General features: G+C 36.1%; 2 long non-coding RNA genes across 5 annotated transcripts; both read right to left on the bottom strand.

Moving 5' to 3' along the window:
- Positions 1-528: 528 nt before the first annotated feature.
- LOC141781603 (uncharacterized) lies at positions 529-3,885 on the bottom strand. 4 transcript variants are annotated; one of them, XR_012596895.1, is made up of 4 exons: positions 3,835-3,885; positions 1,848-3,199; positions 1,127-1,191; positions 529-715 (listed from the first exon to the last, which is right to left on the bottom strand). It is a non-coding gene; the product is annotated as an uncharacterized LOC141781603 (long non-coding RNA). The 4 variants fall into 4 exon arrangements; XR_012596896.1 differs by lacking the exon at positions 3,835-3,885 and adding an exon at positions 3,359-3,813; XR_012596894.1 differs by lacking the exon at positions 3,835-3,885 and having other exon boundaries at positions 1,848-2,660; positions 2,820-3,352.
- A 3,217-nt stretch (positions 3,886-7,102) lies between these two features.
- LOC141779926 (uncharacterized) lies at positions 7,103-10,686 on the bottom strand. Its single transcript, XR_012596478.1, has 4 exons — positions 10,442-10,686; positions 9,528-9,928; positions 7,677-8,902; positions 7,103-7,517 (listed from the first exon to the last, which is right to left on the bottom strand). It is a non-coding gene; the product is annotated as an uncharacterized LOC141779926 (long non-coding RNA).
- Positions 10,687-13,064: the final 2,378 nt, after the last annotated feature.

Here is a 13,064-nt window from a genome sequence, read left to right on the forward strand (position 1 = left end):
GAGATACAATGATCAAGTATGTCATGACAATAATTCATTTTTAAAGTTAAAAACAAATACAGATTAATACCAGCCATATTCTTGAAAAGAAGCATTATTTTGACCAAAAAAATATGTATGTTACAAATATCCAACTGAGTAGAGATTGTCAACTGTGAGTGTATTGTAGCAGCACCCTTCAAGTGTCTACCCAAACTAGCCTAATTCCAGAATGTGTGACAACATCAAAGGACGATCACATCACATCAAAGGACGATGACATCACATCAGAGGACGATGACATCACTGTAATACAGAAAAGGATATGTATGAATGTTCAAAATGATGTATGGAAAACTAAATTTAAATGTCCAGAAAAGTGGCAGTGTTGCTGTGCAGCAGTGTCTGGTGTATGTTGTGAAGCTTTGTGTTGAGCAATGCGAGTTGCATCCAACTCATATTTACCTGGCATGGGAGATACAATGATCAAGTATGTTCTGACAATAATTTTTTTTAAAGTTATAAAGAAATACAGAGCAATATGCCATATTCTTGAAAAGAAGCATAATTTTGAAGAAAAAAATATTTATGTTACAAATATCCAACTGAGTAGAGATTGTCAACTGTGAGTGTATTGTGGCATTACGCTTCAATGTGTCTATCCAAACTAGCCTAATGTTCCAGAATGTGTGAAAACATCAAAGGACGATGTCATCACATCAAAGGACGATGACATCTCATCAAAGGAGCATGACATCACTGTAATACTTAAAAGAATATGTATGAATATTCAAAATGACGTATGGAAAACTAAATTTAAATGTCCAGAAAAGTGGCAGTGTTACTGTGCAGCAGTGTCTGATGTACGTTGTGAAGCTGTTTTTTGAGCAATGTGAGTCGCATCCAACTCATATTTACCTGGCATGGAAGATACAATGATCAAGTATGTCATGACAATAATTCATTTTTAAAGTTAAAAACAAATACAGATTAATACCAGACATATTCTTGAAAAGAAGCATTATTTTGACCAAAAAAATATGTATGTTACAAATATCCAACTGAGTAGAGATTGTCAACTGTGAGTGTATTGTAGCAGCACCCTTCAAGTGTCTACCCAAACTAGCCTAATTCCAGAATGTGTGACAACATCAAAGGACGATCACATCACATCAAAGGACGATGACATCACATCAGAGGACGATGACATCACTGTAATACAGAAAAGGATATGTATGAATATTAGAAATGACGTATGGAAAACTAAATTTAAATGTCCAGAAAAGTGGCAGTGTTGCTGTGCAGCAGTGTCTGGTGACCGTTGTGAAGCTGTGTGTTGAGCAATGCGAGTTGCATCCAACTCATATTTACCTGGCATGGGAGATACAATGATCAAGTATGTTATGACAATAATTTTTTTCAAAGTTATGAAGAAATACAGATCAATACCAGCCATATTCTTTTAAAAGAAGCATTATTTTGAAGAAAAAAATATGTATGTTACATATATCCAACTGAGTAAAGATTGTCAACTGTGAGTGTATTTTAGCAGCACGCTTCAAATGTCTACCCAAACTACCCTAATGTTCCAGAATGTGTGACAACATCAAAGGACGATCACATCACATCTAAGGACGATGTCATCACATCAAAGGACGATGTCATCACATCAAAGGACGATGACATCTCATCAAAGGACGATGACATCACTGTAATACATGAAAAGACATGTATGAATATTCAAAATGATGTATGGAAAACTAAATTTAAATGTCCAGAAAAGTGGCAGTGTTGCTGTGCAGCAGTGTCTGGAGACCGTTGTGAAGCTGTGTGTTGAGCAATGCGAGTTGCATCCAACTCATATTTACCTGGCATGGGAGATACAATGATCAACTATTTCATGACAATAATTTGTTTTTAAAGTTAAAAACAAATACAGATTAATACCAGCCATATTCTTGAAAAGAAGCATTATTTTTCAGAAAAAAATATCTATTTTACAAATATCCAACTGAGTAGAGATGTCAACTGTGATTGTATTGTGGCAGCACGCTTCAATGTGTCTATCCATACTAGCCTAATGTTCCAGAATGTGTGAAAACATCAATGGACGATAACATCACATCAAAGTACGATGACATCACATCAAAGGACGATGATATCAAATCAAAGGACGATGACATCACTGTCATACTTAAAAGGATTTGTATGAATATTCAAAATGACGTATGGAAAACTAAATTTAAATGTCCAGAAAAGTTGCAGTATTGCTGCGCAGCAGTGTCTGGTGACCGTTGTGAAGCTGTGTGTTGAGCAATGCCAGTTGCATCCAACTCATATTTACCTGGCATGGGAGATACAATGATCAAGTATGTTATGACAATCATTTTCTTTATAGTTATAAGGATATACAGATCAATACCAGACATATTCTTGAAAAGAAGCATTATTTTGAAGAAAAATATATGTATGTTACAAATATCCAACTGAGTAAAGATTGTCTACTGTGAGTGTATTTTAGCAGCACGCTTCAAATGTCTACCCAAACTACCCTAATGTTCCAGAATGTGTGACAACATCAAAGGACGATCACATCACATCAAAGGACGATGTCATCACATCAAAGGACGATGTCATCACATCAAAGGACGATGACATCTCATCAAAGGACGATGACATCACTGTAATACATGAAAAGACATGTATGAATATTCAAAATGATGTATGGAAAACTAAATTTAAATGTCCAGAAAAGTGGCAGTGTTGCTGTGCAGCAGTGTCTGGAGACCGTTGTGAAGCTGTGTGTTGAGCAATGCGAGTTGCATCCAACTCATATTTACCTGGCATGGGAGATACAATGATCAAGTATGTTATGACAATAATTTGTTTTTAAAGTTAAAGACAGCTACAGATCAATACCAGATATATTCTTGAAAAGAAGCATTATTTTGAAAAAAAAAATATGGATGTTACAAATATCCAACTGAGTAGAGAAGTCAACTGTGAGTGTATTGTGGCAGCACGCTTCAATGTGTCTATCCAAACTAGCCTAATGTTCCAGAATGTGTGAAAACATCAAAGGACGATGACATCACATCAAAGGACGATGACATCACATCAAAGGACGAAAACATCACATCAAAGGACAATAACATCACATCAAAGGACGATGACATCACATCAAAGGACGAAGACAACACATCAAAGGACGATGATATCACTGTAATACATAAAAGGATATGTATGAATATTCGAAATGACGTATGGAAAACTAAATTTAAATGTCCAGAAAAGTGTCAGTGTTGCTGTGCAGCAGTGTCTGGTGTACGTTGTGAAGCTGTGTGTTGAGCAATGCGAGTTGCATCCAACTCATATTTACCTGGCATGGAAGATACAATGATCAACTATTTCATGACAATAATTTGTTTTTAAAGTTAAAAACAAATACAGATTAATACCAGCCATATTCTTGAAAAGAAGCATTATTTTTCGGAAAAAAATTTCTATTTTACAAATATCCAACTGAGTAGAGATGTCAACTGTGATTGTATTGTGGCAGCACGCTTCAATGTGTCTATCCATACTAGCCTAATGTTCCAGAATGTGTGAAAACATCAATGGACGATAACATCACATCAAAGTACGATGACATCACATCAAAGGACGATGATATCAAATCAAAGGACGATGACATCACTGTCATACTTAAAAGGATTTGTATGAATATTCAAAATGACGTATGGAAAACTAAATTTAAATGTCCAGAAAAGTGGCAGTGTTGCTGTGCAGCAGTGTCTGGTGTATGTTGTGAAGCTTTGTGTTGAGCAATGCGAGTTGCATCCAACTCATATTTACCTGGCATGGGAGATACAATGATCAAGTATGTTATGACAATAATTTTTTTTAAAGTTATAAAGAAATACAGAGCAATATGCCATATTCTTGAAAAGAAGCATAATTTTGAAGAAAAAAATATTTATGTTACAAATATCCAACTGAGTAGAGATTGTCAACTGTGAGTGTATTGTGGCATTACGCTTCAATGTGTCTATCCAAACTAGCCTAATGTTCCAGAATGTGTGAAAACATCAAAGGACGATGTCATCACATCAAAGGACGATGACATCTCATCAAAGGAGCATGACATCACTGTAATACTTAAAAGAATATGTATGAATATTCAAAATGATGTATGGAAAACTAAATTTAAATGTCCAGAAAAGTGGCAGTGTTACTGTGCAGCAGTGTCTGATGTACGTTGTGAAGCTGTTTTTTGAGCAATGTGAGTCGCATCCAACTCATATTTACCTGGCATTGGAGATACAATGATCAAGTATGTTAATGACAATAATTCATTTTTAAAGTTAAAAACAAATACAGATTAATACCAGACATATTCTTGAAAAGAAGCATTATTTTGACCAAAAAAATATGTATGTTACAAATATCCAACTGAGTAGAGATTGTCAACTGTGAGTGTATTGTAGCAGCACCCTTCAAGTGTCTACCCAAACTAGCCTAATTCCAGAATGTGTGACAACATCAAAGGACGATCACATCACATCAAAGGACGATGACATCACATCAGAGGACGATGACATCACTGTAATACAGAAAAGGATATGTATGAATATTAGAAATGACGTATGGAAAACTAAATTTAAATGTCCAGAAAAGTGGCAGTGTTGCTGTGCAGCAGTGTCTGGTGACCGTTGTGAAGCTGTGTGTTGAGCAATGCGAGTTGCATCCAACTCATATTTACCTGGCATGGGAGATACAATGATCAAGTATGTTATGACAATAATTTTTTTCAAAGTTATGAAGAAATACAGATCAATACCAGCCATATTCTTTTAAAAGAAGCATTATTTTGAAGAAAAAAATATGTATGTTACATATATCCAACTGAGTAAAGATGTCAACTGTGATTGTATTGTGGCAGCACGCTTCAATGTGTCTATTCATACTAGCCTAATGTTCCAGAATGTGTGAAAACATCAATGGACGATAACATCACATCAAAGTACGATGACATCACATCAAAGGACGATGATATCAAATCAAAGGACGATGACATCACTGTCATACTTAAAAGGATTTGTATGAATATTCAAAATGACGTATGGAAAACTAAATTTAAATGTCCAGAAAAGTGGCAGTGTTGCTGTGCAGCAGTGTCTGGTGTATGTTGTGAAGCTTTGTGTTGAGCAATGCGAGTTGCATCCAACTCATATTTACCTGGCATGGGAGATACAATGATCAAGTATGTTATGACAATAATTTTTTTTAAAGTTATAAAGAAATACAGAGCAATATGCCATATTCTTGAAAAGAAGCATAATTTTGAAGAAAAAAATATTTATGTTACAAATATCCAACTGAGTAGAGATTGTCAACTGTGAGTGTATTGTGGCATTACGCTTCAATGTGTCTATCCAAACTAGCCTAATGTTCCAGAATGTGTGAAAACATCAAAGGACGATGTCATCACATCAAAGGACGATGACATCTCATCAAAGGAGCATGACATCACTGTAATACTTAAAAGAATATGTATGAATATTCAAAATGATGTATGGAAAACTAAATTTAAATGTCCAGAAAAGTGGCAGTGTTACTGTGCAGCAGTGTCTGATGTACGTTGTGAAGCTGTTTTTTGAGCAATGTGAGTCGCATCCAACTCATATTTACCTGGCATTGGAGATACAATGATCAAGTATGTCATGACAATAATTCATTTTTAAAGTTAAAAACAAATACAGATTAATACCAGACATATTCTTGAAAAGAAGCATCATTTTGACCAAAAAAATATGTATGTTACAAATATCCAACTGAGTAGAGATTGTCAACTGTGAGTGTATTGTAGCAGCACCCTTCAAGTGTCTACCCAAACTAGCCTAATTCCAGAATGTGTGACAACATCAAAGGACGATCACATCACATCAAAGGACGATGACATCACATCAGAGGACGATGTCATCACATCAAAGGACGATGACATCTCATCAAAGGACGATGACATCACTGTAATACATGAAAAGACATGTATGAATATTCAAAATGATGTATGGAAAACTAAATTTAAATGTCCAGAAAAGTGGCAGTGTTGCTGTGCAGCAGTGTCTGGAGACCGTTGTGAAGCTGTGTGTTGAGCAATGCGAGTTGCATCCAACTCATATTTACCTGGCATGGGAGATACAATGATCAACTATTTCATGACAATAATTTGTTTTTAAAGTTAAAAACAAATACAGATTAATACCAGCCATATTCTTGAAAAGAAGCATTATTTTTCAGAAAAAAATATCTATTTTACAAATATCCAACTGAGTAGAGATGTCAACTGTGATTGTATTGTGGCAGCACGCTTCAATGTGTCTATCCATACTAGCCTAATGTTCCAGAATGTGTGAAAACATCAATGGACGATAACATCACATCAAAGTACGATGACATCACATCAAAGGACGATGATATCAAATCAAAGGACGATGACATCACTGTCATACTTAAAAGGATTTGTATGAATATTCAAAATGACGTATGGAAAACTAAATTTAAATGTCCAGAAAAGTTGCAGTATTGCTGCGCAGCAGTGTCTGGTGACCGTTGTGAAGCTGTGTGTTGAGCAATGCCAGTTGCATCCAACTCATATTTACCTGGCATGGGAGATACAATGATCAAGTATGTTATGACAATCATTTTCTTTATAGTTATAAGGATATACAGATCAATACCAGACATATTCTTGAAAAGAAGCATTATTTTGAAGAAAAATATATGTATGTTACAAATATCCAACTGAGTAAAGATTGTCTACTGTGAGTGTATTTTAGCAGCATGCTTCAAATGTCTACCCAAACTACCCTAATGTTCCAGAATGTGTGACAACATCAAAGGACGATCACATCACATCAAAGGACGATGTCATCACATCAAAGGACGATGTCATCACATCAAAGGACGATGACATCTCATCAAAGGACGATGACATCACTGTAATACATGAAAAGACATGTATGAATATTCAAAATGATGTATGGAAAACTAAATTTAAATGTCCAGAAAAGTGGCAGTGTTGCTGTGCAGCAGTGTCTGGAGACCGTTGTGAAGCTGTGTGTTGAGCAATGCGAGTTGCATCCAACTCATATTTACCTGGCATGGGAGATACAATGATCAAGTATGTTATGACAATAATTTGTTTTTAAAGTTAAAAACAACTACAGATCAATACCAGATATATTCTTGAAAAGAAGCATTATTTTGAAAAAAAAAATATGGATGTTACAAATATCCAACTGAGTAGAGAAGTCAACTGTGAGTGTATTGTGGCAGCACGCTTCAATGTGTCTATCCAAACTAGCCTAATGTTCCAGAATGTGTGAAAACATCAAAGGACGATGACATCACATCAAAGGACGATGACATCACATCAAAGGACGAAAACATCACATCAAAGGACAATAACATCACATCAAAGGACGATGACATCACATCAAAGGACGAAGACAACACATCAAAGGACGATGATATCACTGTAATACATAAAAGGATATGTATGAATATTCGAAATGACGTATGGAAAACTAAATTTAAATGTCCAGAAAAGTGTCAGTGTTGCTGTGCAGCAGTGTCTGGTGTACGTTGTGAAGCTGTGTGTTGAGCAATGCGAGTTGCATCCAACTCATATTTACCTGGCATGGAAGATACAATGATCAACTATTTCATGACAATAATTTGTTTTTAAAGTTAAAAACAAATACAGATTAATACCAGCCATATTCTTGAAAAGAAGCATTATTTTTCAGAAAATAATATCTATTTTACAAATATCCAACTGAGTAGAGATGTCAACTGTGATTGTATTGTGGCAGCACGCTTCAATGTGTCTATCCATACTAGCCTAATGTTCCAGAATGTGTGAAAACATCAATGGACGATAACATCACATCAAAGTACGATGACATCACATCAAAGGACGATGATATCAAATCAAAGGACGATGACATCACTGTCATACTTAAAAGGATTTGTATGAATATTCAAAATGATGTATGGAAAACTAAATTTAAATGTCCAGAAAAGTTGCAGTATTGCTGCGCAGCAGTGTCTGGTGACCGTTGTGAAGCTGTGTGTTGAGCAATGCCAGTTGCATCCAACTCATATTTACCTGGCATGGGAGATACAATGATCAAGTATGTTATGACAATCATTTTCTTTATAGTTATAAGGATATACAGATCAATACCAGACATATTCTTGAAAAGAAGCATTATTTTGAAGAAAAATATATGTATGTTACAAATATCCAACTGAGTAAAGATTGTCTACTGTGAGTGTATTTTAGCAGCACGCTTCAAATGTCTACCCAAACTAGCCTAATGTTCCAGAATGTGTGAAAACATCAAAGGACGATGTCATCACATCAAAGGACGATGACATCTCATTAAAGGACGATGACATCACTGTAATACATGAAAAGGCATGTATGAATGTTCAAAATGATGTATGGAAAACTAAATTTAAATGTCCTGAAAAGTGGCAGTGTTGCTGTGCAGCAGTGTCTGGTGTACATTGTGAAGCTGTGTGTTGAGCAATGCGAGTTGCATCCAACTCATATTTACCTGGCATGGGAGATACAATGATCAAGTATGTTATGACAATAATTTGTTTTTAAAGTTAAAAACAACTACAGATCAATACCAGATATATTCTTGAAAAGAAGCATTATTTTTAAGAAAAAAATATGGATGTTACAAATATCCAACTGAGTAGAGAAGTCAACTGTGAGTGTATTGTGGCAGCACGCTTCAATGTGTCTATCCAAACTAGCCTAATGTTCCAGAATGTGTGAAAACATCAAAGGACGATGACATCACATCAAAGGACGAAGACATAACATCAGAGGACGATGACATCACTGAAATAAATAAAAGGATATGTATGAATATTCAAAATGACGTATGGAAAACTAAATTTAAATGTCCAGAAAAGTGGCAGTGTTGCTGTGCAGCAGTGTCTGGTGTATGTTGTGTGTTGAGCAATGCGAGTTGCATCCACCTCATATTTACCTGGCATGGGAGATACAATGATCAAGTATTTCATGACAATACATTTTTTTTAAAGTTAAAAACAAATACAGATTAATACCAGCCATATTCTTGAAAAGAAGCATAATTTTGAAAAAAAATATATATATGTTACAAATATCCAACTGAGTAGAGCTTGTCAACTGTGAGTGTATTGTAGCAGCACCCATCAAGTGTCTACCCAAACTAGCCTAATTCCAGAATGTGTGACAACATCAAAGGACGATCACATCACATCAAAGGACGATGTCATCACATCAAAGGACGATGACATCTCATCAAAGGACGATGACATCACTGTAATACATGAAAAGACATGTATGAATATTCAAAATGATGTATGGAAAACTAAATTTAAATGTCCAGAAAAGTGGCAGTGTTGCTGTGCAGCAGTGTCTGGAGACCGTTGTGAAGCTGTGTGTTGAGCAATGCGAGTTGCATCCAACTCATATTTACCTGGCATGGGAGATACAATGATCAAGTATGTTATGACAATAATTTTTTTCAAAGTTATGAAGAAATACAGATCAATACCAGCCATATTCTTTCAAAAGAAGCATTATTTTGAAGAAAAAAATATGTATGTTACAAATATCCAACTGAGTAAAGATTGTCAACTGTGAGTGTATTTTAGCAGCACGCTTCAAATGTCTACCCAAACTACCCTAATGTTCCAGAATGTGTGACAACATCAAAGGACGATCACATCACATCAAAGTACGATGACATCACATCAAAGGACGATGACATCACATCTAAGGACGATGACATCACATCAAAGGACGAAGACATCACATCAAAGGACGATGACATCACATCAAAGGACGATGACATCACATCAGAGGACGATGACATCACTGAAATAAATAAAAGGATATGTATGAATATTCGAAATGATGTATGGAAAACTAAATTTAAATGTCCAGAAAAGTGGCAGTGTATGTACAAAAGAAGCATTATTTTGAAGAAAAAAATATGTATGTTACAATTATCCAACTGAGTAGAGATGTCTATTTTGAGTATATTGTAGCAGCACGCTTCAAGTGTTTACCCAACCTAGCCTAATGTTCCACAATGTGTGACAACATCAATGGACGATAACATCACATCAAAGGACGAAGACATCACATCAAAGGACAATGACATCACATCAAAGGACGATGACATCACATCAAAGGACGAAGACATCACATCAAAGGACGATGACATCACTGTAATACATAAAAAGATATGTATGAATATTCGAAATGACGGATGGAAAACTAAATTTAAATGTCCAGAGAAGTGGCAGTGTTGCTGTGCAGCAGTGTCTGGTGTATGTTGTGAAGTTGTGTGTTGAGCAATGCGAGTTGCATCCAACTCATATTTACCTGGCATGGGAGATACAATCATCAAGTATTTCATGACATCAATTTTTTTTTAAAGTTAAAAACAAATATAGATTAATACCAGCCATATTCTTGAAAAGAAGCATTATTTTGAAGAAAAAAATATGTATGTTACAAATATCCAACTGAGTAGAGATTGTCAACTGTGAGTCTATTTTAGCAGCACGCTTCAAATATCTACCCAAACTAGCCTAATGTTCCAGAATGTGTGAAACATCTAAGGACGATGACATCACATCAAAGGACGATGACATCCCTGTAATACATAAAAGGATATGTATGAATATTCAAAATGATGTATGGAAAACTAAATTTAAATGTCCAGAAAAGTGGCAGTGTTGTTTTGCAGCAGTGTCTGATGTACGTTCTGAAGCTGTGTGTTGAGCAATGCGAGTCGCATCCAACTCATATTTACCTGGCATTAGAGATACAATGATCAAGTATTTTATGACAATACATTTTTTTTAAAGTTAAAAACAAATACAGATTAATACCATCCATATTCTTGAAAAGAAGCATTATTTTGAAGAAAAAAATATGTATGTTACAAATATCCAACTGAATAGAGATGTCAACTGTGAGTGTATTGTGGCAGCACGATTCAATGTGTCTATCCAAACTAGCCTAATGTTCCAGAATGTGTGATAACATCAAAGGACGATGACATCTCATCAAAGGATGATGACATCACTGTAATACATAAAAGGATATGTATGAATATTCAAAATGACGTATGGAAAACTAAATTGAAATGTCTAGAAAAGTGGCAGACATTTCTGACACAGCAGTGTCTGGTGACCGTTGTGAAGCTGTGTGTTGAGCAATGCGTGTAAAACGCCCCTTAAAAATTAATTGGTCAATATCTTCACAACACAATAACATATCAACAAGCTTTATGCAACCTTTGATGAGCCTGGTCCAATAATGATTCGCAGAAAACATGCCAGCAATCAGACCTACGGTTTAGGAGGAGATGTCAAAAATGTGTTTTTCAAAAAATTCAACATGGCGGAAAATTTAGTCGGTGGACTTTCGTGGTCCAAGAGACTTTTTTGTAGATCACATTCAGCAGCACATGTCTGTCAAATTTCAAATTGATAGGACTTATGGTGTGAGGGAGCTGGCCTTGAAAATTGTTATAGCGCCACCATGTGGCCAATTGTTTTCATATTTTATGTGAAGCATTATGACATCATGTACAGTTATGGTACCAAGTCTCATGTCTCTAGCTCATTCCAGCTCACAGCAAATTGAGCAAAGGCATAATTTAGCATAAAATGCTAAATAGGCCACGCCCACATGCACCGATCAATATGACACTATAGATCTTGGTTAATACTTGCCCCCAGAGTATGTGCACCAAATTTGATAAAATTCTGTCCACCGGATCTTGCGATACAAGTTTCTGATATTTGTGGCGCCTCCTATGTGTCAAGCGGAAAATGCTTTGGTACGCCTCAAGTTTGGAGACGATGGGCCAAAGGCTTGTGAAGTTAGGTCTACTGATGTGCTGAGCCCTGCCCTCTTAAAGTTCATTGGTCAACAGATTCATAACGCAATGAGGTATCAACACGCTTTATGCAACTTTAGATGACATTAGTCCAATAATGATCCATTGAAAATTTGGTAGCAATCAGACCAACGGCTTAGGAGGAGATGTCAAAAATGTGTTTTTCAAAAAATCCAATATGGCGGAAAATATTTCCAGGTGCACTTTGGAGGTCCAAGAGGCTTTATTGTAGATCACACGGAGTTGCACATATGTGTAACATTTCAAGTCAATCGGACTTACGGTTTGAGGGGCGTGGCCTTTCCAAAATCGCATGTTTGGGCGTTAATTACAGCGCCACCATGTGGTCGATTTGAATGAAACTTTCAGCAGATGTTTCCGCTACTCTTGTGAACATATGCTGCAAGTTTGGAGATGATGGGCCAAAGGCTTGTGAAGTTAGGTCTATTGATGTGCTGAGCCCGCCCCTTAAAAATGAATTGGTCAATATCTTCACAACACAATAACATATCAACAAGCTTTATGCAACCTTTGATGAGCCTGGTCCAATAATGATTCGCAGAAAATATGCCAGCAATCAGACCTACGGTTTAGGAGGAGATGTCAAAAATGTGTTTTTCAAAAAATTCAACATGGCGGAAAATTTAGTCGGTGGACTTTCGTGGTCCAAGAGACTTTTTTGTAGATCACATTCAGCAGCACATGTCTGTCAAATTTCAAATTGATAGGACTTATGGTGTGAGGGGGCTGGCCTTGAAAATTGTTATAGCGCCACCATGTGGCCAATTGTTTTCATATTTTATGTGAAGCATTATGACATCATGTACAGTTATGGTACCAAGTCTCATGTCTCTAGCTCATTCCAGCTCACAGCAAATTGAGCAAAGGCATAATTTAGCATAAAATGCTAAATAGGCCACGCCCACATGCACCGATCAATATGACACTATAGATCTTGGTTAATACTTGCCCCCAGAGTATGTGCACCAAATTTGATAAAATTCTGTCCACCGGATCTTGCGATACAAGTTTCTGATATTTGTGGCGCCCCCTATGTGTCAAGCGGAAAATGCTTTGGTACGCCTCAAGTTTGGA

Source organism: Sebastes fasciatus, chromosome 13, assembly GCF_043250625.1.
Source record: "Sebastes fasciatus isolate fSebFas1 chromosome 13, fSebFas1.pri, whole genome shotgun sequence".
NCBI classification, from domain to species: Eukaryota; Metazoa; Chordata; class Actinopteri; order Perciformes; family Sebastidae; genus Sebastes; species Sebastes fasciatus.